At 33.7% G+C, this 19,569-nt stretch overlaps 1 long non-coding RNA gene across 1 annotated transcript in view; it reads right to left on the bottom strand.

The window, feature by feature from the left end:
• Positions 1-3,240: 3,240 nt before the first annotated feature.
• LOC126741896 (uncharacterized) overlaps positions 3,241-19,569 on the bottom strand; it is a 59,347-nt gene continuing 43,018 nt past the window's right edge. The window contains exon 3 of the long non-coding RNA XR_007662427.1: positions 3,241-3,587. This is a non-coding gene — a long non-coding RNA (uncharacterized LOC126741896). The remainder of the gene's footprint in view (positions 3,588-19,569) is intronic.

Below are 19,569 nucleotides of genomic sequence, written 5' to 3'. Positions count from 1 at the left end.
ACATTGACAGGAGGGAGAGGCAGAGGGGAACCTTGAAGAACACCTGCTCGTATTGGGTGGGGAGTGGAAATAAAACCGTCAGCACAAACACGAAAAGACACACTAGTTTATGCAATAAACCATCGTGTCACATTTTGTCGAAGGCCTTGCTTATGTCCAGAAAAACAGCTCCGCTGTGCAATCCACGGTTGGCTCCTGAGAGAATGTGAAAAACAAACCGGGTTGTTTAATGGGTGGTGGAGTGTTTAGTTCTAAAATTAAATTAACCATCAGACATTATTTCGTGCCTGCTGCAGAACGTGGTAAGCTGATTGAGAATAGCTCTCTCGGAGATTTTTCTGATTGCTGAGAGAATACTTATTGACCTCTAACTCGAGGGGTTTGTTGCTGATTCTCCCTTTTTTTGGAGAAGGATGACATCAGCGGATTTCCATTGGGTGGGGAAATAGGAGAATTGAAATATTCCATTGATGATTCTGGTAATATCGTTAACCTGAGTGTCGACGAGATGTTTTGGGGCTGGATTGTTGATACGATCCGCGCCGGGTGCTTTTTTGTTTTTTTGTGGCTTTGATTATTCCACTGATTTCGGTTTGAGTTACCTGGGGTACTGCGGCTGCGGTAGGAGCTTGAAGGGTTGCTTGGACAGCATTTGTGATGCTGAGAGCCATTACAGGGTTTTTTGGGGGCTTAGGAGAAAATTGCCCTTCAAGTGAATTATCGAAGACCTCAACCTTTTGTTGCGGGTCGGAGACTTTGGTGCTATTGTGGTTAATGAACGGGAGGGGTTTCCTCCTCCCTTTAACCATTTTTGGCGAGGCGGAAAAGCTCTGAAGGATATTCAATATTTTTTTCGATATAATCGAGTTTCTGCTCCCACCTCTCGGAGTTAAAGTCTTCGAGAAGTGATTGCACTCGTCGATTCGCACGGTAAAACTGCTGTTTTACGAGCGGGTTTTCAGATCTTATAGATATCGTCTGAGATATAAGTTTTATTGAAATTCCTTGGGAGCTTTCTCTTAGCTGATGATAAAGCTTCAGAGATATTTTGCGTCAACTTGTCTATGGCATTTTCGAGGGAGGGGGAGTCGTTAATAGGGGGGACTGGTGGGCAAGATTGGAGGTGATTCCTATAAGAAGCCCAGTTTGTGATGAATCTGGGACTAGCAGGGGCGGGGTTGTTTGACCTAATGACGAGAGTTCATGCAAAACACGAACTTGTGTGGGCATGGGAATATTTTTGAAGAAGAACATGTCGAGTATTTCTGGGGCACCATTTGTCGAGACGTGAGTGGGTTCTTGGGGGGGCCATACATTAAATGGAATAGCTTCCATTTCCTGTATGATGATGATTTCCCTAGATTTCGAGCTTGTATTTATACCTAAAAATTATGTCAACGACCCATAGTAAAATAAAGATGAAATACGCACAATTGCTAATGTTGCATTTTGTGCTTCGCAAATTCGGTTGTAAAACTGATTAGTAATTATTAACTGTTTAGAAATCATAACAGTGGAAATTATTTATTTTATACTGAGTGTAATTAATTTGGTTGACAATATAATTAAATCCAGACGGTAAAAAAATTCTCTTATTAAGCCTGAGGGTGAACGGTACAGACAAATAATATAATATAATCTAATCTGCTTACGATAGCACATTGTGAATTTGTCTGCTATTGCAGATTATATTTATTAATAAGAATAAGAGAGCTGTCAAGACAAGAAGACTTGTTTAATAGTATACGTACTTCACATTACAAAAAAATTTCTCTATTTAAAATATTATATTATGAACTTATATTCAGGCATATATCAGAAACATTCGCCTGGCTTTAGCCAATGCTCATTAATTAATATTATATCAGATAATGAATGCTTTCTAAAAACTGGCTTTCTAAAAACGAAAAAAACTTTTTTGTCAGTAGTAGATGTAAAAATGGTAATCGATGATAAGGAAAATGAGGAGAAGGAACCTGATCAAAATGTTATTATAAATGTTTTATCAATGAATCATATAAGATAAAAAGACAGAGATTCAACTTTTCTTTCTTAATTGTTACGGAACTGGTTGCTGTTCAGCGTAAAGTGTTTAATAATATTATAATAAATAACATATAAAATGAAACCAACAAAAGTAAAGAAAAAATGCTAAATAATAAAAAAAAAATTACTCTTTCCTCATTACTAGAAAAATTAATGTTATTTACATGCATCACCAAGGCCACCGTGAACAAATATAATATCTAAAATCACAAACATTGCTTCCGCTATCTCGCCAGAGCAGGACAGATATATATATCAGCCTCACCAGATACCCCGGTAATTTCTCTTTCCCTTTGCCAAATCCTCGTTTTGTCCCCGAAAATCGAACCCCTGCGATCCTCCCACTTTTTCACCCTATTTAACAGTAGCGCCACATTTATCGTTGGAATTAAATTGGAAGTTTGGATGAAACTTTGATTATGAGGGGTGAAACTTTTTGCCATATTTCAGATTTTTAGGGTTACAGGTAATTTTACGTGGAACGAAAGTTTATATTTTTCATATACATTCTGCTTGTATTTTGAAGGGAAGAACCCAAAGTAATATAGCTATGTAGAAATTTAGACAGCCTTTAATAATGCAAGAAAAAAACAATTTGGAGCTAGAGAAATACTTATAAAGATAAGGGAAATGATTATTGGAGGTGTAATTAGCATAATAGTATAATAACATTAGTAACATTTATTCCTGGTATTCTTCGAGACCAATTAAATGCTTAAGGATACACTAATAAAATTTGGGAGCCATTTACTATGTCGTTTAATCAAGCGCTGTATTACAAAATAACTATTGGCGATGCGGCTCCTTATATACTCGACAGAACGCTGTCACGTCTGGTTCTATGCTTATATACCTTACGATTCCCTTCCCTAGATAAGAAACTTGCCTAGGCGAACTAAAAAATAGATTATTTATTATTGCATTTTAAACTTCAAGCTCAAGTAAGCTAATTTCTTCTTAAAATACTATTAAAGTTTGTCTATCATATTAAAATATTACGTCTTACAAAGATTAGGGGAACAAACAGACATAAATGCAAAAATAGTTTTGAAGATCATAATAATTGACTCGGCTTTGCTTCGTTGGGTTTTAATCTTAATTCTAAAATCGTCGAGAAGGTTCAGATGAAGTATCTTCAGAAATACAAGGCATACATCTCCTTTCACTTCGTCCATTGAAAAGCTGTTTCTGTCCATCTTCAGGAAAGTAAAGAGATATATATCTGAAAGCCCCAGCTTTTAAAAATGTTCCTCATTAAAATTCGCATCGCTTTGCGGGAGATTGTATCTACAATTTCCACGAGAAAGGCTTCTGTGACCCTGTTAACCTTGTTAACCTTGATTAGGACTCAAAAAGGAAGTAATACTTGACAGAGTTGGCAATATAACGACAAGCATTACCTACAGCCATGAGAGGCTTAGTACACTTACTTCATGGAGGTGTCTTCTCGCACCGTAGGCTGGTGTAAAGAGTTTGTTGGTAGACCAATAGTTTTAAACAGCTCTGCGTGATTAGCTTAAGTTAGCATAACACTTAACCATCTACAAAAGAAATAATACGTATTAGTTTTCTAAAAATATAGGGAAGTGTATTTTAAAAAAACCTGAATGAATTAATAAACCTTACAACATGAAACCTTTAATAATCACCATCTTCTTTAAATGGATGGAGTAGCTATTAATAATAACGTATAGCTATCGAGGTATAACATATAGTTCAATCCTTTGCTACTCATTTGGAATTATGGAGCAAAAGTGATATTGAGAAATTTCATATCAAAATTAAGATGTTGCCTACTATTAATTTACTACCTAAAATATATATCATATAGCATCTACCGAGAGCAAACAAAAAGAAAACAGAAAAATCGCTATACTAAAATTATGTTCCTCAAAAGAACAGAGAGATAATTGTTGAGATTTTATATGAGCGTATCAGCATCTGCCCTCAATTAGTTTAATTTTTCATTAATTGTAATATTTACCCATACTTTATTTTATTTATTTTCTTATATGCTTTGCTTTCGTTGCACTTTCATTTTTATATTTGGTTATAAAGATTTTTTATTGTAGAAATTTTTATATATTTGTTAGCTTTTTCCATCTGATGCGTTTCTGCCTAAGTTTTCATTAATGTGTATATTACATCCAACAATTTCTACTGTATGCTGTAAATAAATGTTCTATAGAATGATTGTTGCAACATTCTGTTTTTTTAATATAATATACAGGGTTCCCATTTAAATCATACAGACCTCTATATTTTAGCTTCTGTTCAAAAATAAATAATTGAATAGAATATCTAGAACTGTAGCCGATATAACGGAAACATTGATTGAATTTTACGAACCCTTTGAAAAATATTTTTAATTTTGTTTAAAGTTGGATAAAGAAATAGATTTTAACCCATTAGATTGAGAATTAAAAGTTTTAACCGAACTAGAGCTAAATGAAACTTAGCAGTCTTTTGCAGTTGCGTGTATGTCGATCATGGATAATAAACGGTAAGTTTTTTAAAAAGATATGTGAAAGTTCTTGATAAAAAAATGTTGTAAGTATTAAGAGTTGTAAAGATGTACTAAATACCTTTTTTCTACATTTAACCACTTGGATGCTTAAAAATCTGCGTGCTGCAAAATTTAAGTCAAACATTCTGAACCCTTTGCAAACTCTGTTTTTCCTTTTTATTAAATACAGGCTAGTAGAGTACATTACAACAAGAAAAAGTGGATAAAAATAACGAATCGTATTATCTTAACCCAACTCTTATTGGGTGAAGTGGATATCTTTCTGTGAGCATAAAAGTTTTAATTTTAAGTAAGCACTTTAAAGTAAACGAGATACATGATTTTTTTTTTTCAAGTTCAATTTATTTTCAATTTAAATGCCTAATTTTTTTCAAATGAAAAAAAAGATTATATCTTTAACTTCAATTTTGAAATTATAAATTAGTTAGAAAATGAGAAATGAGATGAGAAACATTTGAGTGTCATCCGCATATTGATAAAAATGATAATTTACTAACCAATTATAAAGTTTTGAGTGAATACAAACTCTTTGGCTCCTCCTCGTTAGGTAATTTTGAATAAGTAAAAGTCAACCCTGTTGGACGACGACCTTCATCTATCTAAAAATCTCATCATATACAGGGTGTCTACTATAAAAACCGCCAAACTTTAAGAGGTGATTAAACAAGTCATTTGCAACAAAAACATTTTTTCGAAAAGTTGTTAGTTCTTCTGGTATTTAACATTTTTTGATTTTATCAAATTTCTTTGTTTTTTTTATATAAACAAGAATATCTCCGTTATTCTTACCACCACATAAAATTTAGATATACCATCTGAAACAGAATTAAATTTGTTATAAGATGGGTATATTTAAGTTTTTGAGTAATTTTTTGTACCGGGAGTTATCAGAAGTTAAATGTAACATTTGGGAAATGTGCAAAATTAGTGGTCTCTTCTTCGTTCTTGTTTTTTTAAAATTTGGTAAATAGGGACATGTTTTTTTTCAGCAAAAACTACTGCATTTAATATGATTTCCATGATATACTTACTTTTGTGATAGCTATTTGTTTTCACAGAAATATCATGGGCAAAATAAAGAAAACCACAAAAATTTTCCAATTTTCAAATTTTATATTTCTTGATCTTTTGAGCACCAATGCGATGAGTACTTGTAGATCTATCTTCGCTAACACAACAACTTCACAAATTTCCATTAGAGAAGCCGTAAACAAATAACATATCGCGATATTCATTCTTTGAGAAAAAAGACAGGTTTTCCTTCTTTTGTATGGCAATGAATCCACAAAAGAAGGAAATTCACAAACCATGTATTACTTGATCTTAAAACAAAAGCATAGATATTTACAATTTGACAAGAACTGTCATTAAGTTTTCACTTCGACTTAAAGTAGTTAAATAAGTAATTTGATTTAAACGTGCTTAAAAAAATAATGCCTAGTTTCACAAACAATGAATATCGGGACATCTTATCTATTTACGGTATCGCAAATGGAAACTCGCGGGAGTATGCGTTTCGTTTTTCTAATAAACGGCAATCCCCGAAGAAGTACATTTGCAGAAGTGTTCAGACGCTGTGGGGAAACTGGTTTCTTTCGAGGTTTGCGGATTAGAGAAAGTGGTCAAAATGGTCAACGCTGGAGACAAGAACCTGCGATTATGAGAGCAGTTACAGAAGATAGATCTAGAAGTACTCGCCGCATTTTTGCTGCATTAAGGATTCACCATTCCACTGTACATAGAGTTTTTAAAAAAAATTTATTGCATCTGTTTCATTTGAACAAAGTCCAGAATTTATTGCCAGTGAATTGTGAGGTGAGGCTTCAATTCTGTAGGTGGTACTTGAATAAGTTGCAAGAGTGAAGAACAGATAAAATATTTTAGACAGATGAAGCAACATTTACAAGAGCCGGAATAATAAATTTAAGAAATAAGCATATATGACTACAGAAAACCCTCATGCGACTGTTGTTTCACATTTTCACCATGAGATAAAGGGTCAACTTATGGATAGGATTAATGAGAGGTTGCCTTTTCGGGCCTGTAATACTTCCTGATTGGCTCAATTCCAATGAGTTTTCAAATTTATTAAATAATGACCTTGTTGACTTTCTGGAAGAAATCCCCTTAGCCGCTAGACAGGAACTTTGGTTTCAAATCGACGGATGCCCAGTCCATAATGGCAGAATTGTGCAAAATTCCTTGAATCAATACTTTGGGGAGAAATGGATCGGCAGATATAGTCCGGTAAGATGGCTGCCCAGAAGCCCTGACCTTACGCTCCTTGACTTTTATGTCTGGGGCACATTAAAATCGAATGTTAACATTAATACTCGAGACGAACTAATTAATCGAATTAGTGTGTGTTGTAATGAAATGCGACAAAAACGCGTTGAATTTGAACAGGTTGTTGATAGTGTCAGAAGAAGATGCATCAAATGTACTGAACAAGAGGGAAGACATTTTGAACAATTGTTATAATTTTAGGTTTGCTTGATGAAATTTTGATTTTTTAATTTTGGTCAAACAAGAAATATAAGGTTTGAAAATTTTAAATTTTTGTGATTTTCTTTCTTTTGCCCATGATATTGCTGTGACAACAAATAGCTATCACAAAAGTAAGTATATCATTGGAAAGCATATTAAATGCAGTAGTTTTTGCTGAAAAAAAACATGTCCCTACCAAATTTTAGAAAAATGACAACGAAGAAGATACCACTAATTTTGCACATTTTCCAAATGTTACATTTAACTTCTGATAACACCCGGCATAAAAAATTACTCAAAAACTTAAATATACCCATCTTATAGCAAATTTAATTCTCTTTCAGACGGTGTATCTAAATTTTATGTGGTGGTAAGAATAACGGAGATATTCTTGTTTATATGAAAAAAAAAATTGATAAAATCAAAAAATGTTAAATACCAGAAGAACTAACAACTTTTCGAAAAAATTTTATGGGATTTTATCAAGATTTTTAAAAGACTGACTTAGGGACTACCTACTCAAACAAAACCCGACTGCTTTAGTACTACACAACCAAGACTCAGGCCACAACTTTGACTTCGATAATATATTAGTTTTAGATCAATATAAACACCCCACAAAAATTATCGCATCACTTATTAATTTATTAATTAATTATTTCTTAAATATTTTAAATTTTTTGCCTGTTTTTTAAAATTTTATTGATAATTAAATCACCAAATAATACGACTTTTGCAACATTTATTTTAAATCAGTTCAATCTAAAGAGGACAAACATTTTGATTTACCAAAACATTCAAAAATCAAAAAAATTGTACAAAACATGTATACAAAAAACTTTATTTAAGCCAATGAATTTCTAATAGCGTGTATTGCTGCCTCTGGCTCTAATTACAGCTTCCATTCGTCTTCGAAGGCTTCTAAACAGGTTCTGGAGGTATTCTTGCGGCACGTTTGCCCAGAAGTCAAAAAGAACATTTTGATCATCTAGTGTTTTTATTGGTGCTGGATGTTGCTGAATTTGCGATCCTTGATGGTCCCAGACATGTTCTAACGGATTAAGGTCCGGGCTACGTGCAGGCCAATTTAGGGTGGGTATCTCGACCTCTTCTAAGTATTGCCGAACAACTCTAGCAGCGTGTGGACCAGCATTATCATGCATTAGCACGCATGTCATGCATTATATGCATATCATGCATGCATATCATGCATTATCAGAATTATCACCGATATATGGCATATAGGACACTACATGGGGTTCTAGGATATCGGTTATGTACCTGTCAGCATTTAGTCTTCCATCATTCACTGGTGCGACCCTCAAAAGAAATTCCTCCCAAACCATGATAGAGCCACCACTAAAGCTTTCAGTTTGATAAAAATTAACATGATTGTGTTGTTCACCACGTCGCCTATATACTGGTACACGCCTATCTGATGAATATAGACAAAATCTTGATTCATCCGTGAATAAAATATTGGACCAATCTTGAATATTCCAATTTGCATGTTCTCTAGCAAATTGCAATCTTGCTACTCGATATTCTCTGGTAAGACGTGGACCTCTAGCTGGCACTCTGGCTCGTAAACTTACTTCTCTCAGCCTATTTCGAACTGTCTGTAGGCTTATTCGGACATTACGAGCAGCCAACAGATCTGTTTGAATGTCTTCTAGAGGTGGTATGCCTAATTCTTAAAGCCATTAACCTTAAGTAACGATCATCTACTGCCGAAGTTACCCTTCTGCGGCCTTGTCCGGGTCATCTGGATAGTTGTCCTGTTTTTTGGTAGCGATTAACAACTCTGGATATAGTGCTTTGTTGAACTCCCATTATCCGAGCGATGTATCTTTGACTGCGGCCATCTTCTATGAGCGCAATGATTCTAGCGGCTTCTTCATTAGTCACATGTCTTGTTAAACGTTCAGGCACATCCATTATTAACAATAAATTTAAATTTTCATTTTAGAATAACACTATTTGCTTATAACGTTTTCGATCTCAATGCATTCGCCAACACAGGAATAATCTACGCGAGCATTTTTGCTGCAAAAAAATATGTAAGAAATTCCGATCATTTTTTGTCCATGATAAGAAACCATAAATTTAATATCTTTTAAGTTTAAGAGGACAATATTAGAAATACATATAAAATAAATAATTCTGTCAGCAAAAGAACTGATATAGAAAAACTAAGCTCTGCGTCCTATAACATCTTAGATAAAATAAAATAACTACTGATAAACTAAAACTCCTTTAAAATTGGAACCATTTTTTGTTATATCGGTCTTAGGAAATTGGCTCGCCCTTATAACTTTTTAAATTTTTAAGTAAAAAAAATGAAATTTGGTAAGTGGGTGTAGCATCCAAATTGGGATTGGCTGACGTATTCAGTTGTTTTCCGTCACTTCCAGTTTAACCGGAAATGATCCTAACTTTCTTATTTTAAATGGAACCCCCCAAACTTTTTTAACATATTTTGATAGCAAATTACAATCTTAGAAAAATGACACCCCATATGTCAACTTTTGACACCTTTAAATTATTTAATTTTTTAAATTTCAATGTAGAGTGCCATGAATAATTTAAAATCTTTAATTTTACATCAAGTAGTCCTAGAAAAATATAATTGACTTTTTTTTGCTTTTCATAGCTTAATTTTTAATTAGCTAACTTAATTTTTTTAAATGAAACTAGGGTGGCTCATTACCATTGTTAAAAAGTGTATTTTTTTACAAATAATTTGGTATATAAATAATGATTGGAACATAAATATTGAATATAAATAAACTGGATAGTGGGTACTAAAAAAACCAGCATTATTGAAATTTTATTATTTATTTCTTGACAATGGATTAATCGCAGCGCCGCGCTGCCGTCGTGTCACTGTAAAAACGACTGTAGTGATACGTGACTTACCCAATGAGAAAACAAGTAAATTATTTGACAGTTGACATGTCAAATAATTTATTAAGGCACAAAAGTTGCTGGCAAAATTGTATTCGTCGAATATGTAGTTGCTTGAACGACGTTATCCAATTGTTCAGGAGTTATTCAATTTATTGCCGCCTGCACGTTATTTTCCAGTTCATTTCGCGTATTCGCTGGTGTATTATTATTATATACTTCTTTTTTAATGGTTCCCCATAAAAAAATCTAGTGGAATGAAGTCAGGTGATCTAAAACAAAAATAATAAATGACATATCTAAGTAAACTTCCAATCCAGTATTCTCTGTAGTTATTGTTTAGGTATTCTGTAACTGCTCGAGCATTATGGAGGAGCGCCATCTTGTTGAAAATACATCTCAACACTATTATTAAGTAGGAGATCGTCGATGGAGTGCTCGATTTCTTGCATTAAAAAACCCAAACATCTCTTTCCCATTACCCCGTTAGTTGTCAAAAAAATCGGTCCCAAGATTTTGTTTCCAATTATACCTATCCGCTAATTAAATCCAAAACGTACTTGAAAATTTCGATTTTCAGCCTGGTACAGGTTTTCCTTAGACCAAAATCTTTTATTGTTTTGGCTAAACAGTCCCAAATTTTTTAAAGCGACTTTCATCAGTGTAAATTATTTTAAACGGGAATCTATTATTATTTTTATATTGGTTCAAAAACCAATTACAATATTGCAGTCTTCTTTCTTCGTCGTTTTTATAGAGATGTTAATATAATTAATATTTATAACTTCGATATTTGTATTTGTGCAAAATTCTAAATGCAGTGTCTTTTAATATTTGACATTCCACAGCAATCTCTCTTGAAGAACGATTATTATCTACTTCTACAAGTACCAAAACGTCTATTTCTTTTTCTTCACTAATAACAAATCTAGCATTCTCATTTTCAACTTCAGGCTCGCGGCGCATTTTTTCGACAAGTTTCGGGAATCGGAAGAAGCAGCATTAGTCGAATTCCGTTGGCACTCTTCAAATATTAACAACATATCACTTTTCTCCGTTCTGGTATAGCTTTGCATGATTATTAGAACAATAACGAATAAAAATTATAAACTATAAAAACTACTAAACTAGACAAAAACAATAAACTACAATAATCGAAAAATAAATAACAATATAATAAACGCGATTAGGATAATAATAATTATAATTTATAGTACAATAATAATAATTTATAATTACAGTGAAAAATGTCTGAATAACTCGAATTATGTTAGCAACTGCTAGGTTGCCGTGACAATTCGTAACAATGATATGTCAAATCCAAGGCCAAGATACTATTGTATTATAAATACCCACAAAAAAAAAACACTTCAAAAGCTCTTCAATTTATCGTTAATAATTAGATGGTAAGGGTGAGACTCCAATTTATCGTTAATCTTAGATTTTTAATAGATGTTACGCAAATGCTACTATACTCTATTTCAGAAGTGTGTAGAGCAATAAAACCTCATTAGGTATGCAAAAGTGGTACCTGGTGATCCACCAATATTTTATGCCACTACCTTAGTTGGGTATTAGTTTCAATGTAAAATTCTTTCTTTTCGTTGATTGCAGGTAGTGCCACCCGGTTTTGGGTCAATTTATGAGTTTTGCCCATTGTTACCCACTGATAAACATTGAAAACGGTTCGCCAAAGGCGTGCAACTGGGACTTGTTTTTTACCTTATAATTAATGTACTTAAATGCTATTTTATTTTAGAAAGTTACTTTTGTTTAAATGGAATAATATATTTTTTTCACAAATTTATTGAACATAATATGTAGAGTAAAACAGTTGAAAATGTCACTTTTGGATCTGGCACTTTTTGAACAGTGTATAACAATTTTAAATTATAATAGATTGTAGTCTTCTTCGTCATCTGACGAACTGTCATCACCTCTTGACATTATAATTAAAGGATCGACTGTCTGATCGATGAGGTTGTCAAGATCCCACATTTTGTCCTCTTGCTTAATTACATGCTGGACTGCTTTTCGCCAATTCTCTGGTGTCGCTTCCGTAATGGCTTGATCAAACAGTAGCTTAACATCTTTCATTTTAAAAGTCGTGTTTTGTCTTGCTACAAATCCTTTTACCTGCGCCCATATCAGTTCTATAGGATTTAGTTCGCAATGATATGGCGGTAAGCGCAGTACAGTTATATTATATTTTTCGGCTATATCTTCCACGGCGTATTTCATGAAACGAGTTTTGTGTAAGTTTGCTATTGCCAGCAGTTCTTTTTTTATCAAATTTGCTTCAAACGCAATACCTTTTGCAGTCAGCCAATCGATAATTTCTTACTTTCTCCAACTTGAAGTTGGCGTCTTCTCTATTCGCCGTGAATGATAGCTTGCGTTATCCATAACCACCACCGAATTAGCCGGAAGAAATTTTATCATTTCACCAAAATAGTCCTCGAAAACGTCTGAGTTCATGTCTTCATGGTAATCTCCTGTGCGAGTCGACTCAAAGGTTAGCAGACCTTCTTTTAAAAATCCCTCTTCGCTTCCAATATGTGTGATTATAAGTCTTTTTCCTTTTCCCGAAGGTACTTTAATACCCGTAGACAGGCCTTCTGTGAAAGCTTGGCGAGCACTGGTTATATTTTTGTCTTGCCACATTTTTTGGATTATATAACCTTCGTTAATCCACGTCTCATCAAAATAAAAAAACTTTCTTTTGCTCCCTGCGGTACTGCTTGATACTTCTCAAGTATTGTCGTCTCCAACAAACAATTTCGTCGCTCTCCAGTAAAAGTGCTTTGCGGTTATGCTTTTCCCAGGCAAAATCCATATTTTTTAAAGTTTTCCATAAAAGTTTTCTACTTATCAACGGAATACTGTCATCTCGGCCAAGCTCTATTAAAATTTTGTCTAGGGTGGGTATTTCCTTTTTAAAATAAAAAGAGTGAACTTTTCTTCGAATTATACATTTAGCATTTTCATCAAGGACTTTTGTAGGTCGTCCTGGCTTTTGCTTGGGAGATTCCACTTGACCTGCTACTTTTCTTTCCCGCAACAATTTGAAAATGGTGGACTTTCCAATTCCACTCATTCGAGAACATTTTTCAACAATTTCTTGCACAGTAAAACTAGGGTAATCGTGTTTTATGCAATCATGTACATTTAAAATAATAACTTTTTCACTCAGCGATAGTGGAGAATTTTTAGTACATCTTTTCGTTGGACTGAATACCTCCATTTTTTAAATATTGGGATAATAATATTGTGATTACACTACAGCGTAGCAGTGACTACTAACGTTTAAAATATGATTTAAAAGTATTTATAGTCTGTATATATTACCTGACCCCATTTTTGCATGTTACAAAGCATTAAAAGATAGGTACCTATACAAAAGGATTAAAAGTATTTATTTAGTATTTAATCTCTTTCAAAATAAAGGCATTTAATCCGTGAAAATTAAATTCATAAATATTATAAGTACCTGCGCCTATGAACTACCACGAAATGTAGCCAAACAGAACGGAATTCCCCAGTTTATTGCTCTATACACTTCTGAAATAGAGTATAAATACTAAAAAGTTGCTACAAAATCTTTTTAAAACGAAAACAAATATTTTATTAATTCACAGCAATCTTTGGGTTTTTTAATTAGGAAAAACTAGGTAGGTATGCGGCGCTAAATTGTTTTTTTGAAAATTCAAACTTATCAATTGTCTAGTATCAAATTATTTGTAAGGAAAAAAAATCACTTTTTAATTATGGTAATGAGCCACCCTGGTTTCATTCAAGAAAAATAGCCGAAAATACGATTTTGCAAACTTTAGACGTATCTAGGAAAGCTATGAAAAACAAAAGACAGTCGATTATATTTTTCTAGGAGTACTTGATGTAAAATTAACGATTTTAAATTATTCATGGCACTCAAGATTGAAATATAAAAAATTAAATAATATAAAGGTTGGGTATCAAAAGTTGATATTATGCGGTATCATTTTTCTTAGAATGTCATTTTCTATCAAAATATGTCAAAAAAAATGGGAGATCCTATTTAAAATAAGAAACTTAGGGTCATTTTCGGTTAAACCGGAAGTGACAGAAAACAACTGAATACGTTAGCCAATCCCAATTTGGGTGCTACACCCAAGTACCAAATTTGATTTTTTTAACTTAAAAACTAAAAAAGTTATAGGGGCGAACCACTTTCCTAAAACACCCGGTATATGGGTAGGGTCAAAGTTATTAACTTGTGTTTGTGTGTGTTTCTCAACAAAAAAATCTTGTATTTTTAGCGCCTTGACGAAGCAAATATATTTTGCGAAACGTCGGCCATTTGAAGTTAGACTGGGGAAACCCAAAATCTTACCAGACAACTGACAAAATAAAAATATAAAGAATTTTCAAGGATGTTTCCCTCAGGGATATAACATGAAGCTAGGGAATATATCAGAGTAGAATTAGAAATACAGCATGTGGTAAGATAGGTTATCACATGCAAGAGGTGCTGGAGAGAGCATGTGGAATGGAGACCAGATGGAAGATGGGCAAAGTGGGCCATGTCGCAATACTAAACCAGTAGGGGCAGATCCAAGGGGGGGGAAAAATCAAAGAAATTTCTCTCCCCCCCCAAAATTTTCAATTTGTACATTTTTATATTGATCAATTTGCTTGAAAAAATTGATGCAACTTTCAAATTTATATATTTATGAAAATTTAAAAAATTCTTTCCTCTCAGACTTTTTACTGCTTTTTTAAATTATTAAACCGAATAATGTCACCTAGGAGTGATCAGTGAAGTATTTTCACAATCCCCAGTATGACATTAATCATCTTCTTGACAAGAATTATGCTACAAAAAAACAAAGGAATAGAGAAATACTTTCGCGCTTCGCAGTGGTAACACTTTTTTTGGGCAGGCAAAATGTGTCATTCCGTGGTCATAAAGATGATGGGCCAATGAAACCAGACGAGCCTCCAATGAAGAATGAGGGGAACTTTCGTGCAACACTTGGTTGATGATTAATGCAGGTGATACAATTCTAAAGGCTCATCTTGAGAACGCATCTTCCAGAGCTACTTATATATGCAAGAAAAGCCAAAATCAATTGATCGAGTGCTGCAAAGCTGAAATACAAGAGAAAATTTTGAACGAAGTAACCCAGGCGAAGTTTTGCTCACTTGTTTTGACCAGATCTTTCAGGAAAAGCCCAGGTACTCCATTTTTCATTCATGAAATTAAAAAGTTAGGAATCCAAAGGGCCTAAACCACTTCTCCACGTCCACCAAATAGATGTTTAAGCTATCAATGACATTGCGATTGGTTTTTTTTGTAATGGTTTTTTAATTTTGTCTTCAATTCCAAATAGGATATGTATCAGATTTCCAGATAATAGTTAGGCATGAGGTATCTCACGCAAATGAAAGATAGATGTATGTGAATTATTTCCTGTCAACGTGCGAGACAATGAAATAGTTTGTTAGGCTCTTTCGATTTTTGTTGTTTAATTTAATTCATATCACCTTTTGCGAAACTGCAGTTAAAGCTTTTATACGGACGTTACAATTTATCGACCAATCCTATTGCAAATATTATTGTGTGTTTTATGACAAATCTTCAACAATCAATTTTTCATATCGGAATATAAAGTTTTCTGTATTAATTATTTGTCCATCTACTGTGAACGCTTTTACACAATTTGTTGATCTGACTATCACACTTTGTAGGACATTATTCACTTTTGCCGTGTACATTTCCAAATTCATCAATAAAAATATTGAGTACATGTATTATTGCAGGTCAGCCTTATTCTACGATATGTTGATTCAACTGAAAATGGACCAAGCATCAGAGAAGATTTCATGACGTTTATTGATGCTTTTGGTGAACTGTCTAAGAATAATTCTGCAGAAAGTAGTGACTCTGACGTCTCGGAAAAAAAACTGAAGTACTCTCTACTAAAAACGCTCAAGAAGACAGCCAATCTGATGTGGAATTATCACTTACTGGGATTGCTCTCGGGAAAATCGTCCTCGCAGAAATGAAGAAAATGAATCTCAACTCAAAACACTGCGTTGCAATAGGAATTGATGCGTGTGCTGTGATGCTATCAGATTGTGGAGCTGTTAACGAAATCCGGAAAGAAGCGGAAAACGCTGTAGTAACACCCTGTTATTCTCACAAACTAAACAGCACCATATCTAAATCTACCAAAATTCGAGTGATTGAATTGGTATGCAGCACTATGTTAACAAGTTCTTCAAGAAGTCCTTTCCTAAACGTACGACTGCATTGGCAAAGAAACTTGGAGGACACCTGGTACAGTTATGCGAAACAAGGTGGGTTCAACGTCATAATGCTATTGTTCAATTTGCCTCCAAAATGTCATTGATTGTAGAAGCTTTGACAAAAATCAGTGAGTGGAAAAACAAGGAAACAGCTGGAAAAACAACAGTCCTAATAGCGGCTTTGTGCAAATTCGAATTTATTGTTGGACTTTTCTGTCTTTGTGACACTTTATCATTGACTCATTCACTCAGCGTACTGCTTCAGAAAGAGTCCATCGATAATGCAAAAGCATCAATGATGATAGATACGCTGCTTCCAACGTTTCAAGATCGGAGAGAAAAAGCTGATGCAAATTTCAGAAGTATTTATTCAGATGCGAAAAAACTAGCAAAAAAACTGGATGTTCCTGAACAAAAACCGAGAACTTGTAGCCAACAAACGAAACGCGGTAATTACAGCGGTAGCAGTTGCGAAGATTACTACAGGGTCTCGGTATACATTCCTTTGTTGGATACCATCTGCGAAGATCTCAAGACTCGTTTTTCGAAAGAAGTTCTAGACGGTTTTCAATTGAGTATGCTGCTGCCTACGAAAGTATGTGAGCTCAATCCAACTGAAAGCGAAAATCTTATCAGCTGTTTGTGGAAAGATTCAAAGGACTCATAACTGATGACAACATCGTGCAGCGTTTTAAGTTCAAAAGCGAGTTGAACCACTGGCAGTGCTATTGGCAGCAGAAGAAAAAGATTTCAGCGAATCCACTTCCAACTACTACATTACAAGCTTTGGAGAACTGTGATGTTAAAATATTCCCGACTATCAATGCTTATCTTCGTATATTTTGCACACTGCCTGTGACAAATGCAAGCTCTGAGCGTTTTTTTTCTGCTCTTCGCTGCTTGAAAACATGGCTGAGGTCAACGTTGCTACAAGAAATACTGATTGGATTGGCTTTGCTATACATACACCAAGACATTGAAGTCAGTCATTAAACGATTCGCAAAACTGGGGCCTCGTCGTTTTGTTCTATGAAATAATTTTTCTGTAACATTTGCATCAAAAACAAGGACTTGTGGCTGAATAAATGAACATTCATACATCAATTACAATATATTATTATTATGTTGATCCACTGTGTTCAAAAAAATTTTCCCCTCGCAAAAATCAGCCCTGGATCCGCCCCTGAAACTAGCGAAGATCGGCAGACAGACCACCCAAGAGATCGTACGAAAGCTAGAGTTCAGCATCATAGAAAGAGCTCCGAAGGAGGCTAAACGCAACTGACTAAACAGGATCAAGTCCTATTATAAGAAAAAGAGAAGAATCAGAATTCAGATCAGACAATTTCCAAAGGTTAGAGAATTTGTAGGATGTTAGAGAAGTATTTACCATTAGTGCCATTTAATGAGTTTCCTCTGGAGTGATAGGAGGTAAGATTTAAGAGTCAATACCATCACACCTAGGGCGACATATTTATTTTAGAAATGATTTTTTAAATGTAATCATCAGTTACACAAGTAAAACTAAACAAATTGAGGACACTTGGATGTTTATTATTAGCATATTTGATGTTAATAAATTTATTAAAAAATATTGCAATGTTCATCATTTTATATAATATATAAATAATAATAATAATAATATAACGTTTATAAACTAATCAAAAAACATTTAGATTGATATAATTTTTAGTATAAAAGGAAAACTCATAAGACAGGTTAAAAGGCCAGATTATCAGCTTTCTCTATATCAGAGCTGTTAAAACCTACACTATATTAATAAACCATAAGATATAACTATTAATATAGTAAGGGCGCACGAAAAACAAATATTAAGTAGATAACAGCCTATCTATAGTGCCCAGCCTACTCACTAGGATAAAATGATAAGAATTTAAGCATTAAGTGTTGAGAAAGGGCGAAATAGGGGAATGAGAAAGGAATATTGTAATTAATATGGTAGTAGCACTGCGAAGTATAAGTAAAATAATTTTTTATAGTAAGTATACTTTTTTATAGTAAGAGGAGATTATAACTTGCCTCAGGCTGGGTAAGGTAATGATAATCTTGGTATGTTGATTATGAACATAATTATAAAAAAATAATCATTTGGCCAGTTTAGATTCGGAGGTTTTGTTTAGCAATGAAACAACTAATAAAATAGTAACTTTATTTTATGATAGAATGTACTAACTAATAGAACAATTCATACCTCTAAAGCAGCGTTACTTAAAGTGTGCTCCGCGAAACCTCCGGTAGGGCTCCGCCAGCAGTCATAATAAATGAATGCATGTATTAAAGTGGACCCGTATCTATCTTTTTTTGTATGATTATTAATAAACAATTCACATATAACTGCTTTTGCTTTTAGTTTAAAGTTTAGGGTTCCGTTAAAAATTTAGTTTTTTAAAAGGGTTCCGTCACGAAAAAAGTTTGAGTAACACTGCTCTAAAGAAATAAATAACTTCTACGTTTCTATCTCGGTTTTCTTTAGAACCTTGCCATTTGATTATACAGAAAAACAAATATATAAGAAGTTTGAAATCAGGAGGCTACAGGTTGATTATGAGCAAAGTATTTTTGGCCATTTATCCAAAGTAAGAGAGGCACAATGAATATTTTTTCTAGCTTATTAATATTCTTTCCTAGCTTGGATATTAACGATGCAGCAAATGTATTGCCGAATACTGTTCATTGGCTTACTCAGATGAAAAGCTGAATGTTATGTCTTTGTTTAATTTAAAAAAATCGATTTCCTTGAGTACTGTATCCTTGTCAATAGCAGAGGTATATGATGTTATTGCTTCCTCTAAGAGTAGGATGTGGTATGGACAAGATGGAATCCCAGTGCAACAATGCTTGTGTACAACAATTATAAGACCAATATGGATTATTTTTAATTTATCTCTTAGTTCAAGTTATTTTCCTGCATCATAGAAAAAAAGCTATTTAGAGAACATTTTTAAAAATGGCAATAGAGGTTACATCATGCTGTATATAACCAATCAGAGTTACCAAAATTACTAGATTGTCTTGTTAGTAACAGATTAAGCTGGATTTTTAGAATTATTTTTAATCTGGAACAATTTGGATTCATAAAAGGTTGATGTGCTGATGCGAATTTCGTTTTATATGTTAAGTACATATTCAATAGCTTAGAGGGGTGATTCCAGATGGACTCGATCTATACAGATTTCTCTAAAGCTTTTAATCGCGTCAATCATGGGGTATTATTAGGCAAAATGAAGGCTTTAGGTATCGAATTGTATGAATTTGTTCAAGGGAAAACTTAGCTAATTATCTGATTAAAT

Source organism: Anthonomus grandis, chromosome 11 (genome assembly GCF_022605725.1).
Source record: "Anthonomus grandis grandis chromosome 11, icAntGran1.3, whole genome shotgun sequence".
Classification (NCBI taxonomy): domain Eukaryota; kingdom Metazoa; phylum Arthropoda; class Insecta; order Coleoptera; family Curculionidae; genus Anthonomus; species Anthonomus grandis.
This window is presented reverse-complemented; position numbering and strand designations above follow the sequence as displayed.